Source organism: Oryzias latipes, chromosome 6, assembly GCF_053564925.1.
Source record: "Oryzias latipes strain Hd-rR chromosome 6, Olatipes_Hd-rR_3.1".
Lineage (NCBI taxonomy): Eukaryota > Metazoa > Chordata > Actinopteri > Beloniformes > Adrianichthyidae > Oryzias > Oryzias latipes.
In genome coordinates, this window is record NC_136242.1 from 15,875,893 (window position 1) to 15,895,762 (window position 19,870).

General features: G+C 42.6%; 1 long non-coding RNA gene across 1 annotated transcript; it reads left to right on the forward strand.

The window, feature by feature from the left end:
* Positions 1-2,647: 2,647 nt before the first annotated feature.
* LOC110015634 (uncharacterized) lies at positions 2,648-3,477 on the forward strand. The gene is made up of 2 exons (XR_013656598.1): positions 2,648-3,063; positions 3,143-3,477. It is a non-coding gene; the product is annotated as an uncharacterized LOC110015634 (long non-coding RNA).
* The last annotated feature ends 16,393 nt before the right edge of the window (positions 3,478-19,870 follow it).

Consider the following 19,870-nt stretch of genomic DNA (forward strand, 5'->3'; position numbering starts at 1 on the left):
TTACTTCGGTAATTATCCCTTCCCATCAAGAACCGAATACGAAACAATACGAGCTATGGTGCAGATATTTGGTTTACCTGAAGCTGACGTTCTCAATAGGGCAAAGAACAAAGATACCTTTTTCACTAGGGACAATGGTGACTGGAGACTATGCACACCAGAAGAATACACCAAATCAACTGGGAAAGAATTGAGAAAAAAGAATCATGTGATAGATTTTGATGCTATGACTGATAAACATCGGAACATGTACGAAATGCACGATGATGACGACCACAAAGCTTTCATTGACCTTCTCAAGTGCATTCTGCAAGTCAATCCTCAACGCAGAATCACGCCGAGTCAAGCCCTCGAACACGATTTCATCACCATGAAGCACCTTGCAGGAAAAATTAAGGCAGTGTATGCTGCTGGATGTGAAGGCGTCATGGGAAAGACCGCGCCGTCACATACCCACATAAATCCCTCAGCATCTTTTACTTCAAGCTTGAGTGGATCCTCTAATCAAAGCCTGAAATCATCAATGTCAGAAGATGAAATTGTAGACGTGAGGGAAGTTCCTTCTGCTGGAAGTGCAGATGAACAATCTAGTGACTTCAGCCTTAACAGCTCTGACTCCTGTGAGAAACCCGTGTTCCAGGAAAATTTGGAAAAACCGGAAGATCTGCAGACAGACAAAGACATGGCAAAAATGTCAAGAAAAGGAAATAGAAAAACGGAAGCCTTTGAGCTGATGGAAGTCCGTAATTTGGTGGGAAATCAGGGGATCTATAAAGTTCAGGAATTCCTTGGACAAGGAAGTTTTGGAAAAGTGGCTAAGTGTACTAAATTGGGAAGTCCGGAAATGTATGCAATTAAAATAATAACAAATGTCCAAGAAGGCAAGGAAGAGTTTGAATCCATGAAACTAATCCAAGTTCTGGATCCCGATGAGAACCACTTGATGAAGATGTATGAGTGTTTCTCATTTCAAAATGTGATTTGCTTGGTGTATGAGATCCTGTAAGAAAGCTTGGTAGATTTCTTGATCAAAAATGAATGCAAAGCCACACCTCTGACTTATGTCAGAGCCATTGCTCAGCAGATGTTTCAGGCTCTGAAAGCGCTCAAAAGTATCGGTGTGGTTCACTGTGACATAAAATTGGACAACATTATGTTTGCAGACAAAAATTCCTTGAAATTCAAACTCATAGACTTTGGTCTAGCGGTAGAGTCAAAGGAACTTCCAATCGGAACCAAAATCCAAGCAACTCCATTCAGAGCACCTGAAGTTATCCTGGGTCTCCCTTTAGATGAAAGTATTGACATGTGGGCACTTGGAGTTAATTTGGCAACTGTTTACAGGGGAAATTTTGCTTTTCCAGATGATTATGATTATGAAACCATCAGAGCGATGGTGCAGATATTCGGGTTACCAGAAGAAGAACTTCTTTCTACAGGACTATACACTCAAGACTATTTTACTTGGGACAGCGGTGTAAACGGCTGGAGGCTGCTCACAGCAGAGGAATATACCCAAAGAACAATGTCAAATGTCAATGGGAATCATGTGATAAATCTTGACCAGATGACTGAGATTCATCGAAAGCAGTTTGACATGTACGATGATGACGACCACAAAGCTTTCATTGACCTTCTCAAGCGCATGCTGGAAGTCAATCCTCAATGCAGAATCACGCCGAGTCAAGCCCTCGAACACGACTTCATCACCATGAAGCACCTTGCAGGAAAAAAGTGCTGTCAAGATGAAGAGGTCATAGGAGACAGGCAGCTGGGACGAAAGAAAAGAAACCTCTCCAGTGATAAACACGGTTCTTGAAAAGTCTAGTAGCCACAAGTCTTTTAGGCATCTTCTGAAGTTTTTTTGTGAACATCTGCCTTATTGATGTTAAATTAGTTTGGGTTTTCTCCTGGAGCTCAGGTTTACCCTTAAAAAAAATCCCATTGCCTATTAATATTGTTGTTTATTGCTACAACATTAAAAAATATGTATTTTTTTAAATAATTTATGTTAAATTAGTTTGGGTTTTCTCCTGGTGCTCAGGTTTGCCCTTAAAAAAAGTCTCCATCCCTTATTAATATATTGTTTATTGTTAAATATGTAAAATTAAAATTTGTTTTAGTTGTTATAAATGTTAAATTAGTTTGGGTTTTCTCCTGGAGCTCAGGTTTGCCCTTAAAAATATGTCCATCTCTTATTGATATTGTTCTTTATTGTTAATAGTGTAAACATTTTGTAATTTATGTTAAATTAGTTTGGGTTTTCTCCTGGAGCTCAGGTTTGCCCTTAAAAATATGTCCATCTCTTATTGATATTGCTCTTTATTGTTAATAGTGTAAAAATGTCGTAATTTATGTTAAATTAGTTTGGGTTTTCTCCTGGAGCTCAGGTTTGCCCTTAAAAAAATGTCTCCATCGCTTATTATTATTGTTGTTTATAGTTAAAAATGTAAAAATTAAAACTGTTTACTTATATTTATATTTGTAAATCAATTAATCAATCAATCGATTGGCCGGACGGTCAGTCAGTCAGTCAGTCAGTCAGTCAGTCAGTCAGTCAGTCAGTCAGTCAGTCAGTCAGTCAGTCAGTCAGTCAATGAATGAATAAATGAATGAATGAATCAGTAAATGAATGAATGAATCAATAAATGTATGTAATGCAACCACAGGGGGGCACAATCCAGCTCCCTTATGCCGGTCCCAAGTCCGGATAAATGCAGAGGGCTGTGTGAAAGAGAAACTCAATTAAATATATTAATCACAAGCAGAGATGAATTAATATCTATATACTGTACCGACCAAAAGTTTGGACACACCTCATTCAAAGAGTTTTCTTTATTTTCATGACCGTGAAAATTGTAGATTCACACCAAAGGCAGCAAAACTATGGATTCACACATGTTGACTTATATACTTAACACAAATGTCATGTGGCCTGTCAGACTCCTCCCCCTCCAGCTCTGCTGCTCATCTCCCTCAGCTGTGACTACTCATCTCATCAAACCACCTGCTACTTAAGGAGACCCAGCTTCATCAGTCTTCGCCAGTCCGTTAACCCTGATGGTGCCTAGTCTCCTGAAGTTCGACGTCTGGCCCCCTTGTCTCTGTACTAAGCTAACCTTGTCTTGTCTTCTGCACTCAGGTTACATTCTCACGCCACGAGAGTCACCTGAGTTCACCATCTCAAGCAGCAGCAGCAGCAGCAGCCTCAGCCTTCCACCGCTGACGTTTCTTGCCACTGTGAGCCACAGCCTCTGTTCTCACCTAGTGGCAGCCATGCCACGTGTCCACTGAGCGTCCACGCTCATCAAGATCACCATGCCACGCCAGGGTTCAAGAATCCTGCCCACGAACTTTGTCTCACTCCCGCTCTGGAAGTTCTGGATCTACAATCGAGAGCCACATCCACGACTACCCACTACACCATCAACAACCGCAAAAACATTAAGAAAATAAAACCTCTTACTTACCTCTTCACTTACCTGCCTCTGCCTTTCTCGGTTTTCAGCATCTGGGTCCTCCCTCCGCGTTCTAGTCATGACAAAAAGTGTGAAACAACTGAAAATATGTCATATTCTAGGTTCTTCAAAGTAGCCACAGTTTGCTTTCATTACTGTGTCAGGGTTCTGACTTTTTCCTTAATAAAGAGAAGAACCACACAGGAGATGAGAACTTTTGCTAGACTTCTGCAGAAGGAGAATCGGTCTGTGACAGCGCGAACTGTCACAGAGGAGTTCTGCCTTCTCAGTGTATCCAGTCTGGTTTTATTGATGGCAGGGGTTTATAACATGAAAAGTAAGTCATTAAATCAAGCAGTACACGAACATATTGTATAATCAGAACTTTTCAGGTCATTGTTTTTGTACTGAAAGAACTGAGACGAACATATCATGGTGATAATAGCGTGTAAGCAAATGATAATTACATAACCCTAACAACTGCTTTGCACACTCTTGGCATTCTCTTGATGAGCTTCAAGAGGTCGTCACCTGAAACAGTCTTCCAACAGTCTTGAAGGAGTTTCAATTGTTGGCCTTTTTGCCTTCACTCTGCAGTCCAGCTCAGCCCAAACACCCTCGATTGGGTTCAGGTGCCGGGATGGTGGTCTGTACTGTTTGGTCTGTACTGTAAATATGTGTATGTATGTATAGGTGCCATCAAGATTCTGTTACATCACCCAGATTGGCGTCACCAGGGCCCTGCTCTGGAGGCAAGCAGCTCTGGGCAGGGCCCATCTCTATGGTTCTAGCCAAAGAGCTGATGTGGGATCACTCCCTCCGTGATATGGGGTCACTCTCCCGTGGGCCCACCACCTGCCAGAGAGCTCAAAAGGGGTCAGTGCAAAGTGGATTGGGAGGCAGTCGAAAGAAAGGTGCCTCAGTGGCTGTAACCCCGATGACTGAAGTTGGCTCTAGAACTTGAAAAGTCATCTCTCTAGGATGGTGGAAGCCTGAGAGACGGATTAGACTCACTACCATTCTAGAGTTTCGCAAGATGAGAGGGGGCAGGCTTGTGTGGGCATACTTGTGAGCCCCAGCGCAGCCCCTTAACTTTGGGATAACCAAAAGGCCTGTATCTGTATCTGATTTAGAGTTGTCAAAAGGCTCAGAACGGCTTTGTTTTTGAAACCAATTCGTAAATAAAGCTTCACAAAAAACTTCTCTTTGATGAAATGATAATATCATTGAAAAATGATAGGATGAACTATGGAAAAAAAGGATTTTTAAATTGTAAATCATATTGGGTGATGGAGGTTATGATGACATCATTTCCGCTCCAAACAGCAGTTGTTGTTGGCGCTGCCTAAGTCCTCTCTCCTCTGATGTACCAAACTTTGGGAGAGCTGTATGACGCTAAACTCCACGAAACATGATTTCTTACTTTGGGAGGAAGCGGCCGTGGTGCAGCGATTTCAGTCGAACCCTAATCGTAAGACTGCAGGTTTGATTCCCGCCTTCCACGCCCATGTGTCGAAGTGTCCTTGGGCAATACACTGAACCCCACCTTGCCTCTGGTGGACGGTTGGTGTCAGTGGAGCCGCCATCAGTGTGTAAATGGATGAATGGTTCTTTGACTGTAAAGCACTTTGGGATTTCGAGGAAGGTAGAAAGCGCTATACAAGTATTCGTCATTTATACGCCTCAAAACCAATAAATTCACAAGGAGAACATGCAAAGAAAGTGACAATTTGAACCAGAGGCCTTCTCACTGTTAAAGTGGAAGTGCTAACCACTACATCTCCGTGCCACCTCGCTCAGGGTTTGTGAATTTGTCCTTCAGAACACAGATATGGAGTCTGCAGATCCAGTAATCCGTCATAGATCAGTCCGGCGACCCTCTGAGAGACTCCTGCACTTGGTTTTTCCCGTCCTCTTGTTATCCAACTAAATCTTTCTCATCTCAACTGTAAAGCCAGAGTCAAATTCAAAACATGGCAGGTTTCCCAACAGCATTTTTCAAGAATGACCCTGATGTTTTTTGTGTGTTACCCCAGCACCCCTGTGACCCACAGGACAAGCAGGAAGACGGTGAGCCAAAGGAGCTGATCTAAAGCTATCAAGAGCCTCTGACCTGAATGTTCTGTAGTTACACAAATGAATTCACCGGAAACTAACGAAAAAAAGAAAAGAATACGACTGAACATCAAACTTTACTATTGCAAATGGAATTCGGATTTTCCGTACTTTGACTCCTTCTTAGTAGCTGACTCGGCACAAATCTAAAGAACACACGGCTGGGCGGTTCTTGAGTGAAAGCATCTTTATGATGTCAGCAACTTCAGGGGTCGGATGCTTTGGTTTCCAGCTCTTCAAGTGCCTCCAGGCTTTTCTGAGTGACGTCATATGTGATTTTCTAATACACACATTGAACACACAAATGATAAAGGCTGAAGACTCATTCGACCCATCTGTTCAGTTCCTCCTAACTTGCAGCAGCGTGGCTTGACAGTCAAATCAGATGGCTTTGGCTGCATACAGAACCGCCTCATTTCTGTTATTTGGTGGATTCCTCCAACAGTCATGATACAGTGACTTAAAGAGGCAAAGCGCCCCCTGCTGGTCACAGACCTAATCCATCAAGAATGGCAGTGAGGAAAACCTATACAACCTATTTTCACAGTTCTGTTGGGATCACTAGGCCTTAATGGACTAAACTGAGTCCTAAGAAACGTTAGTGAGTGACAGTGACAGGATTTGGACTTCATTCATTTGAATGTTTCTTGTTTTCTCTACACAAATGCATAAACTAACCTCTGGTTGGAATTGGTGCTTCAAATATCAACTGAATTCAACTGAATTATGGAAGCAGAACTTGTACAAAACTTTTTCATCATCATTTTTTTCTTTATAAAGCACTTTCCAACATCATCCATGAGCCGTGGGGAAGAAATGTGTCTCGACATCGGAAAATGGCAAAAACGTCATCAGCAATTTGTACAGATCTTCACGCTCAGCGCTGATGCCGCTTCTGGAGCTGCTTGGACGCTAGCTCACCTCTCTCCACGGGGTCATAAAAGTAACCCTCCCTCCTCAGTGAGGCCAAGACTGAAGGCACTGAAGTCAGCCAGCTGCTGCTGGGTTAGCGCACAAGCTGCAATCTTCTCTGCCACCTCCTCCTCCTCCAACCCCCTCCTCTGCTCTGCCATTCTACACTCCTGAGATCAGATCAGTCTGATCACTTGCATTAGAACTTACCTTTACCTCATTTGTCATCCGCTGGCCTGAAGGCCTGCAGTGAGTTTATTCTTTGATGAAGTCCTATTTCAAAGCTGTGAAAATATTGCAGCTTTTTTCTCCTTGCATCTCCTTACTGTGTCTCACAGCTACCATGTACAATCTGGGCATTTTCCACGGATGAAATTTCTGTCTTTTGCAATACGAGTGTGAATTACCTAATCCAAAGGTGTTTCTTGTGTTTCATCATTTATCGATGTGTGCAGAAATCAGTCAAGAGTTTCAGCTGATGGGTCTGTACTTGAATTCTGCTCTGAGCTGTTTGAAATTGTGGTCGGTTTCAGTTCATGCGTAAGTCTCTCACAGGGCGGTGGTCTGTGCGTGAAATGTTTATAGATGTATCACGGAGGAACCACATTAAAACCACGGAACAAGTACACATAACCACGCAAGGAACACATAAATCTGCTTCATTGGATTTCTTTAATTTGACATTCAGAGCACTGAGCAGAGATCACATCAGCACCATGGTCAGCGCCCTCTGCTGGTCCTTCCATTGGTTTGACCATTATGACCAGTTTTCATCCGGGGACAATGCGCAAGTTGTATGTAGTGGGAGTGTGACACGGCCTGAACTTCAGGAATGTCACTCAGTTCTTCCAGGTAACTTTCTGAATGAGAAGCAAAAGAAGAAAACATCTCAGTTTTTGTGAGGCACACTGCTACAACAAAGGTTGGACAGAGTGCAGTGGTTTACCTGTTTGAACATCCAGGTGTTTCCTGCGCTGTAGAGATGGTATTTATGGCTCTTTGGATCAGATCACATTTATTCCATTTAAGAAGCCAGTCTGGAATTTATTCCTTTTATCCTGGAAATAATCACAGGGAGGATTGATGGGCTGATACCTGGATCAGAATAATTCAAATTCAGATTTCTTACAGGTCATTTAGTTCAAATTCTTTTTGAAATATCAATTCAAGCTTTATTTGACATGTGTGGCCAAGATGTTAAAGTCATTGTAAATATTCCACTTCCAAATCCTCTGAGTTGACAGCAAGATCTATGTAGCCTTTGTAAAAAGAGTGTGTTTGTGTACTTGAATTGTGTTATTACTGCAGCAGCTAAACCAGGGGTCTACAACCTAACGCTAAAAGAACCAATTGGTCCAGTTTCTTACAACCCCTGGCTGCACCACCCTGTTTAGAAAAATGCACTTTATTGGTGTTTTTGTGCTTATTACGCGATCTTTTTGTAACACATAGCTTTGAAATATTTACAATAATGAAATTCCAACAGTCGTGTATTTTATCAGGCCGTGTGACAATGTTGATTTCTTTTACTCTGACAGAAGTACAGACAAGTTCCTTTTCTAAAATCAAAGTCTCTGTCAAAAGAGATCCTCCTGAAGGTGCAGACGTTCTAGCAGTTACCTTTATAGCACAATTCTGTCATTGGAGAACTTCTGAACACATGTAGGAGAAGATAAGGACACATGCTTGAAACTTATTGTAATAAACAGTTCGGACGATATGGAATCCTCATCATTATACTCAGTCATCGGATTGATAAAGCACACAAGGGCTCTTCATTTAGTGTCATGTCAGCAGTGGTGAAAAACAAGTTTATTTTACTATTAAAAGATCACCTCATTAAAAAAATAAGCTGAAACTGTAACCAACAAACCCATCATTTATACACAACACAAATCAGGCTGCTCTGAGCTGCACGCAAAAGCTTCTGGTGAAACATTTGAATACCAGAATTTCAACAAACAGCAAAACTCAAAAATTCCTGTCTTCAGAACGAGCACTGAAAGTTCACGCGCTGTGAGTCTGAGACACGCCTCTTTTCTGTTTTCACGGAGGTCCTCCCGTGAAAGGGGTGATTGCATCTAAGATAAGTAGGGTGAGCTGGTTTGAGGATTTCTGTGAACGTGTGAAGCTCAGGGGAGGGAGGAAAAAAGACAGAGAAAGAGAACAGTTCCCAGCCAAGCGACACTCAAAAGGTTCGGTTCGTTCGTGAGCGCGGGTTCAGGAGTTCTGGCTCTGAACTTCCTCCCTCCTACCTGTTTTGGACCACCAGCTCTGGTTGTGCGCTCCTCCTGCGTGCACATGTCAGACTTGATCAGGCCGAAATGTTGGAAACCGTTTGAATTTTGAGAGTCACGTGCACGTCAGCGAGGTCCATTTCATTCATCATTCATTTAGCGCTCTTAGACAGGCATGACTGACAGCTGCTGGCTCGCGCGCGCGCACACAACCGTCACTCATAGAACAATGGTTCTATGAGTGACGAAACTGTCCGGAAATGACGTCAAGAACATCACCCTCCATATTTGGATTACCTCACACTATCCATAATCTGTAATGACAACAATCTGCATCACTTTTATGGATAAATACATGTTATGATATCATTTTACATCACTGGATAAAGCTAGACACGTTATGATGTCATTTTAAATCACTGGATAAAGCTAGACACATGTTATGATGTTATTTTACATCATGGCAATCAAGTAGTGAATCTTTAAATATACCTTGAGTTTCCCATGAGAAACATCTTAAAGTTGCGGATAGAAAGTCAAAAACTTTTGATTAATTGTGTTCTAAGATTAAATCTTTAAAACTGACAGACGATCTGAAGAAGAACAGACTGAAAGAAAAAATGTCAAGAAAAGGAAATAAACAAACTGAAGCCGTGGAGTTGAGGGTAGGCAGTGAGTTGGTTGGAAGTAAGGGGGTCTATATAGTTAAGGAATTCCTGGGAGAAGGAGGTTTTGGAAAAGTGGCTAAATGTAGTAAATTGTGGAGTCTGGAATATTACGCTGTTAAAATCATGAAAATATCCAGAGAAGGACAGAAAGAGTTTGAAACGATGAAACTGATCCAAGACCTGGATCCTGATGAGAACCACTTGATTAAGATGTACGAATGCTTCACTTATAGAAAAATGACTTGCATAGTGTACGAGCTCTTGGAGGTCAATTTTCATGATTCCTTGATGAATGAGCAGCAGCTGGTCCCTTTGTGTTATATCAGAGTCATTGCTCAGCAGTTGCTCAAGGCTCTCAAAGCACTCAAAAGTATCGGTGTGGCACACTGCGACATAAAATTAGACAACATTATGTTTAAGGATCTAGATGACATGAATGTAAAACTCATAGACTTTGGTCTGGCTGTAGAGACAAATGAAATTTTAACCGGAACCAAAATGCAAGTAACTCAATTCAGAGCTCCTGAAGTTATCCTGGGTCTCCCTTTAGATGAAAGTGTTGACATGTGGGCTCTTGGCATGGTGTTGGCCTGTGTTTACTGTGGATATTATCTCTTTCTATCAAGTACCGAATATGAAACAATACGAGCTATGGTGCACATATTTGGTTTACCAGAAGCTGACGTTCTCCACAGGGCAAACTACAAAGATGCCTTTTTCACTAGGGACAACATCATAGATAGCATCATAGATTTTGATGCTATGACTGATAAACATCGGAACATGTACGAAATGCACGATGATGACGACCACAAAGCTTTCATTGACCTTCTCAAGCGCATGCTGGAAGTCAATCCTCAACGCAGAATCACGCCGAGTCAAGCCCTCGAACACGACTTCATCACCATGAAGCACCTTGCAGGAAAAAGTAAGGCAGCGTATGCTGCTGGATGTGAAGGCGTCATGGGAAAGACCCCACCGTCAGAAGCCCAAGTAAATCCCTCAGCACCTTCTAGTTCAAGCATGAGTGGATCCTCTAACCGATGCCTGAAATCATCAATGTCAGAAGATGAAATTGTAGACGTGAGGGAAGTTCCTTCTGCTGGAAGTGCAGATGAACAATCAAGTGACTCCAGCCTTAACAGCTCTGACTCCTGTGAGAAACCCGCGTTCCAGGAAAATTTGGAAAAACCGGAAGATCTGCAGACAGACAAAGACAAGGCAAAAATATCAAGAAAAGGAAATAAAAAAACGGAAGCCCTTGAGCTGATGGTAGGACATTATTTGGTGGGAAATCAGGGGATCTATAAAGTTCAGGAATTCCTGGGAGAAGGAGGTTTTGGAAAAGTGGCTAGGTGTACTAAATTGGGAAGTCCGGAAATATATGCAATTAAAATAATAACAAATGTCCAAGAAGGCAAGGAAGAGTTTGAATCCATGAAACTAATCCAAGTTCTGGATCCCGATGAGAACCACTTGATGAAGATGTATGAGTGTTTCTCATTTCAAAATGTGATTTGCTTGGTGTACGAGATCCTGGAAGAAAGCTTAGAAGATTTCTTGATCAAAAATGAATGCAAAGCCACACCTCTGACTTATGTCAGAGCTCTTGCTCAGCAGATGTTTCAGGCTCTGAAAGCGCTCAAAAGTATCGGTGTGGTTCACTGTGACATAAAATTGGACAACATCATGTTTGCGGATAAAAAATCCTTGAAATTCAAACTCATAGACTTTGGTCTAGCGGTAGAGTCAAAGGAACTTCCAATCGGAACCGATATCCAAGTAACTCGATTCAGAGCACCTGAAGTTATCCTGGGTCTCCCTTTAGATGAAAGCGTTGACATGTGGGCACTTGGCATGGTATTGGCCTGTGTTTACTTCGGTAATTATCCCTTCCCATCAAGAACCGAATACGAAACAATACGAGCTATGGTGCAGATATTTGGTTTACCTGAAGCTGACGTTCTCAATAGGGCAAAGAACAAAGATACCTTTTTCACTAGGGACAATGGTGACTGGAGACTATGCACACCAGAAGAATACACCAAATCAACTGGGAAAGAATTGAGAAAAAAGAATCATGTGATAGATTTTGATGCTATGACTGATAAACATCGGAACATGTACGAAATGCACGATGATGACGACCACAAAGCTTTCATTGACCTTCTCAAGTGCATTCTGCAAGTCAATCCTCAACGCAGAATCACGCCGAGTCAAGCCCTCGAACACGATTTCATCACCATGAAGCACCTTGCAGGAAAAATTAAGGCAGTGTATGCTGCTGGATGTGAAGGCGTCATGGGAAAGACCGCGCCGTCACATACCCACATAAATCCCTCAGCATCTTTTACTTCAAGCTTGAGTGGATCCTCTAATCAAAGCCTGAAATCATCAATGTCAGAAGATGAAATTGTAGACGTGAGGGAAGTTCCTTCTGCTGGAAGTGCAGATGAACAATCTAGTGACTTCAGCCTTAACAGCTCTGACTCCTGTGAGAAACCCGTGTTCCAGGAAAATTTGGAAAAACCGGAAGATCTGCAGACAGACAAAGACATGGCAAAAATGTCAAGAAAAGGAAATAGAAAAACGGAAGCCTTTGAGCTGATGGAAGGCCGTAATTTGGTGGGAAATCAGGGGATCTATAAAGTTCAGGAATTCCTTGGACAAGGAAGTTTTGGAAAAGTGGCTAAGTGTACTAAATTGGGAAGTCCGGAAATGTATGCAATTAAAATAATAACAAATGTCCAAGAAGGCAAGGAAGAGTTTGAATCCATGAAACTAATCCAAGTTCTGGATCCCGATGAGAACCACTTGATGAAGATGTATGAGTGTTTCTCATTTCAAAATGTGATTTGCTTGGTGTACGAGATCCTGGAAGAAAGCTTGGTAGATTTCTTGATCAAAAATGAATGCAAAGCCACACCTCTGACTTATGTCAGAGCCATTGCTCAGCAGATGTTTCAGGCTCTGAAAGCGCTCAAAAGTATCGGTGTGGTTCACTGTGACATAAAATTGGACAACATTATGTTTGCAGACAAAAATTCCTTGAAATTCAAACTCATAGACTTTGGTCTAGCGCAGGGGTCGGGAACCTATGGCTCGCGAGCCATATATGGCTCTTTTGATGGTCACATGTGGCTCGCAGACAAATCTTTAATTATAGTTTTTTTTTCTCATTAGACCAGTCCTTCTCGGGCGCTGGGCGATGCCAGAGGCGCGCAGTAGTAGCAGTGCTTAGAGAGAGAAATCTGCGCCAGCGCTATCAGTTTACTATTATCTATTATTTCACAGAGTTTGTACCAGCTGGAAACTTGTGAATTGACGTGCCTAAAACTGCGCGCTCCCGTCTCTGAGAAAGAGCGCGCAGATGCGGGGACGGGATGTGTGAGGGAGAAAGCAGAGGGTGGGGGTGGGGGGACAGCAGGTGAATCGCGCAGGGATTATAAAAACGTAAAACCCGCTGCCCGTCACTCACTGCAGCGTGTGAGTGTGTGTTTGGCTCCCCGTCTGCATGTGATCAGTCTGTCTCACATCTACAGAACATTCAGACCTACGATCACGTTTAAAGTCTCAACGCCTGAACGAAGCAGAAACTCACCACGTATCAACCAGACTAGACCATCAGCAAAACTACCACGAGAAATACTCATCATTTATTAGCAACAGAATAACAATGTTATTAAAAAGAATCCACAGACTTATTCTACTTTAAAAATGTTGAAATTAAATCAAATGCACATATTCATTTGTATATTTAGTTTTAAACAAATTGTCGCGGACTGAGTTGGGTGGCTGTTGGGCAGCGTTAAAAGTTCTGGAGTTCATTGAACGCGTCAAGCAGAGATCTGATTGGCTCTCAGTTCTGTCGCTCAGCCTGTTGTTAGGTAGTTTGGACCAATGGGGTTCAGCTATGGGCCGAATAAGGGAAATGGGAGGGGCTGCAGCGGTAGCAGGGGAATATAAAGTTGGGAGAAGCGCTCTCGTCTCGACGGGAGAGATTCAGGAGTTGCTGAATTAATTGTACGGCGTTTGTTGCGGTCTGCAGTAATCGGAATAAAGAACTTTAAAAGAGGTTAAGTCTCCGTGCCTCAGTGTGGGAAAGGGACACTACATTATTGTATGGCTCTTTCGAAATTACATTTCAAAATATGTGGCATTTATGGCTCTCTTGGCCAAAAAGGTTCCCGACCCCTGGTCTAGCGGTAGAGTCAAAGGAACTTCCAATCGGAACCAAAATCCAAGCAACTCCATTCAGAGCACCTGAAGTTATCCTGGGTCTCCCTTTAGATGAAAGTATTGACATGTGGGCACTTGGAGTTAATTTGGCAACTGTTTACAGGGGAAATTTTGCTTTTCCAGATGATTATGATTATGAAACCATCAGAGCGATGGTGCAGATATTCGGGTTACCAGAAGAAGAACTTCTTTCTACAGGACTATACACTCAAGACTATTTTACTTGGGACAGCGGTGTAAACGGCTGGAGGCTGCTCACAGCAGAGGAATATACCCAAAGAACAATGTCAAATGTCAATGGGAATCATGTGATAAATCTTGACCAGATGACTGAGATTCATCGAAAGCAGTTTGACATGTACGATGATGACGACCACAAAGCTTTCATTGACCTTCTCAAGCGCATGCTGGAAGTCAATCCTCAATGCAGAATCACGCCGAGTCAAGCCCTCGAACACGACTTCATCACCATGAAGCACCTTGCAGGAAAAAAGTGCTGTCAAGATGAAGAGGTCATAGGAGACAGGCAGCTGGGACGAAAGAAAAAAAACCTCTCCAGTGATAAACACGGTTCTTGAAAAGTCTAGTAGCCACAAGTCTTTTAGGCATCTTCTGAAGTTCTTTTGTGAACATCTGCCTTATTGATGTTAAATTAGTTTGGGTTTTCTCCTGGAGCTCAGGTTTGCCCTTAAAAAAATTCCCATTGCCTATTAATATTGTTGTTTTTTGCTACAACATTAAAAAAATATGTATTTTTTTAATAATTTATGTTAAATTGGTTTGGGTTTTCTCCTGGTGCTCAGGTTTGCCCTTAAAAAAGTCTCCATCCCTTATTAATATATTGTTTATTGTTAAAAATGTAAAATTAAAATTTGTTTCAGTTGTTATATATGTTAAATTAGTTTGGGTTTTCTCCTGGAGCTCAGGTTTGCCCTTAAAAATATGTCCATCTCTTATTGATATTGCTCTTTTTTGTTAATAGTGTAAACATTTTGTAATTTATGTTAAATTAGTTTGGGTTTTCTCCTGGAGCTCAGGTTTGCCCTTAAAAATATGTCCATCTCTTATTGATATTGCTCTTTATTGTTAATAGTGTAAAATTTTCGTAATTTATGTTAAATTAGTTTGGGTTTTCTCCTGGAGCTCAGGTTTGCCCTTAAAAAAAATGTCTCCATCGCTTATTATTATTGTTGTTTATAGTTGAAAATGTAAAAATTAAAACTGTTTACTTATATTTATATTTGTAAATCAATTAATCAATCAATCAATCAATCGATTGGCCGGACGGTCAGTCAGTCAGTCAGTCAGTCAGTCAGTCAGTCAGTCAGTCAATCAATGAATGTATAAATGAATGAATGAATCAGTAAATGAATGAATGAATCAATAAATGTATGTAATGCAACCACAGGGGGGCACAATCCAGCTCCCTTATGCCGGTCCCAAGTCCGGATAAATGCAGAGGGCTGTGTGAAAGAGAAACTCAATTAAATATATTAATCACAAGCAGAGATGAATTAATATCTATATACTGTACGGACCAAAAGTTTGGACACACCTCATTCAAAGAATTTTCTTTATTTTCATGACCGTGAAAATTGTAGATTCACACCAAAGGCAGCAAAACTATGGATTCACACATGTTGACTTATATACTTAACACAAATGTCATGTGGCCTGTCAGACTCCTCCCCCTCCAGCTCTGCTGCTCATCTCCCTCAGCTGTGACTACTCATCTCATCAAACCACCTGCTACTTAAGGAGACCCAGCTTCATCAGTCTTCGCCAGTCCGTTAACCCTGATGGTGCCTAGTCTCCTGAAGTTCGACGTCTGGCCCCCTTGTCTCTGTACTAAGCTAACCTTGTCTTGTCTTGTCTTGTCTTGTCTTGTCTTGTCTTGTCTTGTCTTGTCTTGTCTTGTCTTGTCTTGTCTTGTCTTGTCTTGTCTTGTCTTGTCTTGTCTTGTCTTGTCTTGTCTTGTCTTGTCTTGTCTTGTCTTGTCTTGTCTTGTCTTGTCTTGTCTTGTCTTGTCTTGTCTTGTCTTGTCTTGTCTTGTCTTCTGCACTCAGGTTACATTCTCACGCCACGAGAGTCACCTGAGTTCACCATCTGAAGCAGCAGCAGCAGCCTCAGCCTTCCACCGCTGACGTTTCTTGCCACTGTGAGCCACAGCCTCTGTTCTCACCTAGTGGCAGCCATGCCACGTGTCCACTGAGCGTCCACGCTCATCAAGATCACCATGCCACGCCAGGGTTCAAGAATCCTGCCCACGAACTTTGTCTCACTCCCGCTCTGGAAGTTCTGGATCTACAATCGAGAGCCATATCCACGATTACCCACTACACCATCAACAACCGCAAGAAACATTAAGAAAATAAAACCTCTTACTTACCTCTTCACTTACCTGCCTCTGCTTTTCTGGGTTTTCAGCATCTGGGTCCTCCCTCCGCGTTCTAGTTTCAGAACTTTTCAGGTCATTGTTTTTGTACTGAAAGAACTGAGACGAACATATCATGGTGATAATAGCGTGTAAGCAAATGATAATTACATAACCCTAACAACTGCTTTGCACACTCTTGGCATTCTCTTGATGAGCTTCAAGAGGTCACCTGAAACAGTCTTCCAACAGTCTTGAAGGAGTTTCAATTGTTGGCCTTTTTGCCTTCACTCTGCAGTCCAGCTCAGCCCAAACACCCTCGATTGGGTTCAGGTGCCGGGATGGTGGTCTGTACTGTTTGGTCTGTACTGTAAATATGTGTATGTATGTATAGGTGCCATCAAGATTCTGTTACATCACCCAGATTGGCGTCACCAGGGCCCTGCTCTGGAGGCAAGCAGCTCTGGGCAGGGCCCATCTCTATGGTTCTAGCCAAAGAGCTGATGTGGGATCACTCCCTCCGTGATATGGGATCACTCTCCCGTGGGCCCACCACCTGCCAGAGAGCTCAAAAGGGGTCAGTGCAAAGTGGATTGGGAGGCAGTCGAAGGAAAGGTGCCTCAGTGGCTGTAACCACGATGACTGAAGTTGGCTCTTGGAACTTGAAAAGTCATCTCTCTAGGATGGTGGAAGCCTGAGAGACGGATTAGACTCACTACCATTCTAGAGTTTCGCAAGATGAGAGGGGGCAGGCTTGTGTGGGCATACTTGTGAGCCCCAGCGCAGCCCCTTAACTTTGGGATAACCAAAAGGCCTGTATCTGTATCTGATTTAGAGTTGTCAAAAGGCTCAGAACGGCTTTGTTTTTGAAACCAATTCGTAAATAAAGCTTCACAAAAAACTTCTCTTTGATGAAATGATAAGATCATTGAAAAATGATAGGATGAACTATGGAAAAAAAAGGATTTTTAAATTTTAAATCATATAAAACATTTGAAAAAAAAAAGAATAAAATTTGAAACTCAAATAAAAAAAAACCATACACTTAATGCTGTTACCGAATGAAAGATATACAGCTGCAGTTTTGTACATTCATTTTTTGTTTTTCTGTTTCTCTCCCAGTTTCCCTTCAGTCCCCAGTCTGCAGTCTCTATTCACAGTTTTCATTTTCAGAGTTGAACCTAATTTTGTGTGGGGGTGGGGCTTTCAGCCAAATGGCTACCAGGACACGATTGACATTGGGTGATGGAGGTTATGATGACATCATTTCCGCTCCAAACAGCAGTTGTTGTTGGCGCTGCCTAAGTCCTCTCTCCTCTGATGTACCAAACTTTGGGAGAGCTGTATGACGCTAAACTCCACGAAACATGATTTCTTACTTTGGGAGGAAGCGGCCGTGGTGCAGCGATTTCAGGCGAACCCTAATCGTAAGACTGCAGGTTTGATTCCCGCCTTCCACGCCCATGTGTCGAAGTGTCCTTGGGCAATACACTGAACCCCACCTTGCCTCTGGTGGACGGTTGGTGTCAGTGGAGCCGCCATCAGTGTGTGAATGGATGAATGGTTCTTTGACTGTAAAGCACTTTGGGATTTCGAGGAAGGTAGAAAGCGCTATACAAGTATACGTCATTTATACGCCTCAAAACCAATAAATTCACAAGGAGAACATGCAAAGAAAGTGACAATTTGAACCAGAGGCCTTCTCACTGTTAAAGTGGAAGTGCTAACCACTACATCTCCGTGCCACCTCGCTCAGGGTTTGTGAATTTGTCCTTCAGAACACAGATATGGAGTCTGCAGATCCAGTAATCCGTCATAGATCAGTCCGGCGACCCTCTGAGAGACTCCTGCACTTGGTTTTTCCCGTCCTCTTGTTATCCAACTAAATCTTTCTCATCTCAACTGTAAAGCCAGAGTCAAATTCAAAACATGGCAGGTTTCCCAACAGCATTTTTCAAGAATGACCCTGATGTTTTTTGTCTATTACCCCAGCACCCCTGTGACCCACAGGACAAGCAGGAAGACGGTGAGCCAAAGGAGCTGATCTAAAGCTATCAAGAGCCTCTGACCTGAATGTTCTGTAGTTACACAAATGAATTCACCGGAAACTAACGAAAAAAAGAAAAGAATACGACTGAACATCAAACTTTACTATTGCAAATGGAATTCGGATTTTCCGTACTTTGACTCCTTCTTAGTAGCTGACTCGGCACAAATCTAAAGAACACACGGCTGGGCGGTTCTTGAGTGAAAGCATCTTTATGATGTCAGCAACTTCAGGGGTCGGATGCTTTGGTTTCCAGCTCTTCAAGTGCCTCCAGGCTTTTCTGAGTGACGTCATATGTGATTTTCTAATACACATATTGAACACACAAATGATAAAAGCTGAAGACTCATTCGACCCATCTGTTCAGTTCCTCCTGACTTGCAGCAGCGTGGCTTGACAGTCAAATCAGATGGCTTTGGCTGCATACAGAACCGCGTCATTTCTGTTATTTGGTGGATTCCTCCAACAGTCATGATACAGTGACTTAAAGAGGCAAAGCGCCCCCTGCTGGTCACAGACCTAATCCATCAAGAATGGCAGTGAGGAAAACCTATACAACCTATTTTCACAGTTCTGTTGGGATCACTAGGCCTTAATGGACTAAACTGAGTCCTAAGAAACGTTAGTGATTGACAGTGACAGGATTAGGACTTCATTCATTTGAATGTTTCTTGTTTTCTCTGCACAAATGCATAAACTAACCTCTGGTTGGAATTGGTGCTTCAAATATGAACTAAATTCAACTGAATTATGGAAGCAGAACTTGTGCAAAACCTTTTCATCATCATTTTTTTCTTTATAAAGCACTTTCCAACATCATCCATGAGCCGTGGGGAAGAAATGTGTCTCGACATCGGAAAATGGCAAAAACGTCATCAGCAATTTGTACAGATCTTCACGCTCAGCGCTGATGCCGCTTCTGGAGCTGCTTGGACGCTAGCTCACCTCTCTCCACGGGGTCATAAAAGTAACCCTCCCTCCTCAGTGAGGCCAAGACTGAAGGCACTGAAGTCAGCCAGCTGCTGCTGGGTTAGCGCACAAGCTGCAATCTTCTCTGCCACCTCCTCCTCCTCCAACCCCCTCCTCTGCTCTGCCATTCTACACTCCTGAGATCAGATCAGTCTGATCACTTGCATTAGAACTTACCTTTACCTCATTTGTCATCCGCTGGCCTGAAGGCCTGCAGTGAGTTTATTCTTTGATGAAGTCGTATTTCAAAGCTGTGAAAATATTGCAGCTTTTCTCTCCTTGCATCTCCTTACTGTGTCTCACAGCTGCCATGTACAATCTGGGCATTTTCCACGGATGAAATTTCTGTCTTTTGCGATACGAGTGTGAATTACTTAATCCAAAGGTGTTTCTTGTGTTTCATCATTTGTCGATGTGTGCAGAAATCAGTCAAGAGTTTCAGCTGATGGGTCTGTACTTGAATTCTGCTCTTGGCTGTATGAAATTTTGGTCGGTTTCAGTTCATGCGTAAGTCTCTCACGCAGAAGGTGTGGCGCCTTAAACAACTGAATATATGTCATATCGTAGGTTCTTCATAGTAGCCACCTTTTGATTTGATTACTGCTTTGCATACTCTTGGCATTCTCTTGATGAAGTTCAAAAGGAAGGTGCCTCAGTGGCTGCAACCGCGATGATCGAGGTTGGCTTCGGAACTTGAAAAGTCATCTCTCTAGGATGGTGGAAGCCTGAGAGACGGATTAGACTCACTGCCATTCTAGAGTTCGAATGGTGAGAGGGGGCAGGCTTGTGTGGGCATACTTGTGAGCCCGAGGCCAGGCCCCTTAACTTTTGGGATAACCAATAGGCCTGTA